The sequence below is a fragment of the Elephas maximus genome, chromosome 1, assembly GCF_024166365.1.
Source record: "Elephas maximus indicus isolate mEleMax1 chromosome 1, mEleMax1 primary haplotype, whole genome shotgun sequence".
In the NCBI taxonomy this organism is placed as follows: domain Eukaryota; kingdom Metazoa; phylum Chordata; class Mammalia; order Proboscidea; family Elephantidae; genus Elephas; species Elephas maximus.
Genome location: NC_064819.1, coordinates 82,588,195 through 82,589,978, shown reverse-complemented (window position 1 = coordinate 82,589,978; position 1,784 = coordinate 82,588,195). Strand labels below are relative to the sequence as shown.

General features: G+C 46.2%; 1 pseudogene; it reads right to left on the bottom strand.

The window, feature by feature from the left end:
• Positions 1 to 316: 316 nt before the first annotated feature.
• LOC126070627 (etoposide-induced protein 2.4-like) lies at positions 317 to 1,314 on the bottom strand (annotated as a pseudogene).
• Positions 1,315 to 1,784: the final 470 nt, after the last annotated feature.

Genomic DNA, 1,784 nt, shown 5'->3' with positions numbered 1-1,784 from the left:
AGGTGGGAGGGTAAATGACACAGGCAGAAAAAAAAAAAAAAAAAAGGGCACAAGGTCTGGCAAATGGTAGAAAATAGCTATAGGAAAACATGTGGTCTTTTCAGACTCATGGCCTTAAAATCCACATACTAGTGTCAGGAAGATTCTGCTTAAGTGCAACAGAGACGGAATTCCAATTCCTCGGAGAGAACAGAATATGTAAAGTGCCCTTGGCAGAAAGAGTCCTATCTTCCCTGGGTCAGGGGAGGTGAACAGGGAAAAGAGCTGCCACATCCTCCTTCCAATCCTACCTGTTCCCTGTGGGTGGCAGGTGAAGTCAGTGGCCTGCAGCAGCATTAAGTTTGGCAGGAGATGGATGTGGTGAAGGGAACTTCTCTCCAGAGTTTGAGCAGACTGCAGGTAGACCATCTTATGGAAGGGTCTGTTAATAAGACCACCAGAGAGAAGAGGCTTAACTTAAAAATGATACACTTTGCCAGGGGCCTTTGTTTCATTGGTGCTGATAAATGAATAAAGGAAAGAGGATGGAGAAGAGGCAGCCACTGATAATGTATGAGAACTGCGTTGTTGTGAGCAAAGCCAAGGGCAAACCAAATCCAAAGTAGGAGGGCCATTTTCTTTCTATGTTTGACAACAGCTAGTGCATTTCAATTCCTTTATTGAATCAGTATTATTCAAAGCAGTGTAGTGAATATAGAAGGGACATATGCAGGACACAAACCAGCTGACCAACAGGGTGGATGAAGAGACTCCCAAACTTCCCTTGGAGAAGGAAAAGAGCCTGCGGCAGAGGTTGAAGAGCATATCAGCAATTGCTTTCCTGACACTAGGGAATGGGTGAGGCTTCCTCCCTGATACCTCAAATGCCTGGTCAGCTATATTTTGGAACCAAATGACATTGACAACTTTGCTAAGCACCCAAAGAGCACTGAAAATTGACGTGAGGAAGAATTCCAGCCACGATCAAACATCTCCATAGTGATAGAAGAAAAGATCACCAATAATTTGTGCTGTTACTGACTGAATCACAGGAATAAACACTTGATGAAACAAGAGGAGACTCAAGCAGAATATTCCTCCATTCCAAGCGCAGCACTGGAAAATTCTACCAGCAACACGTGGCTCACTTGTCTTGTTTAGGCTCTGTACTCTGGGGTCCTTTCTGTGTCAGGTCGCTACTAGCCTTGTTCTATGCTTTTCCTCCCTCTTTTACAGTATTGGAGGGCCCAGCTTCGAAATGGTGTAGATACCCCCGATGGAGTCCTTGATTCCCCTGGCAAGGCCCCAGAGAAATGTTTTGACACCGCCAGCCATCTCTTCACAGGCCGAACGAACAACTACACGGGGAGAGAGAAGTGCCTCAAAATCTCTTATGAAGGCAGCTCTGTCAAGGGCCGGCCAGCTCGGCACCTTCAAGGCTGAGGGCCACACAAGACCTAAAAAGCAAAACAAAACTAAAATAAACTAAACTAAAAACCGTCGCAGTGGAGCCAACTAGGACTCCTAGTGACCAGGGATCCATGCGCTTTCCAAAGAGCCTTGGTGGGCAGGATTGGAACCTGCGTGGGGAATCCCCAAAGAATTTCTAGTCCATCACCTTAACCACTCGGCCACGACTACAGCTGCTTTCCTAAGGTGTTCTTTTCCGACATGGATTTGGACCCGTGCCCCTTGCAGCCAGTCCTGTAGCTGATCTGGTGGGGTGCTGGACGTCATTAATTATAAGGAAAATGCAGATTAAAACACAATGAAATGATACTCCCCTCCACCAAAATTGCTGAAGA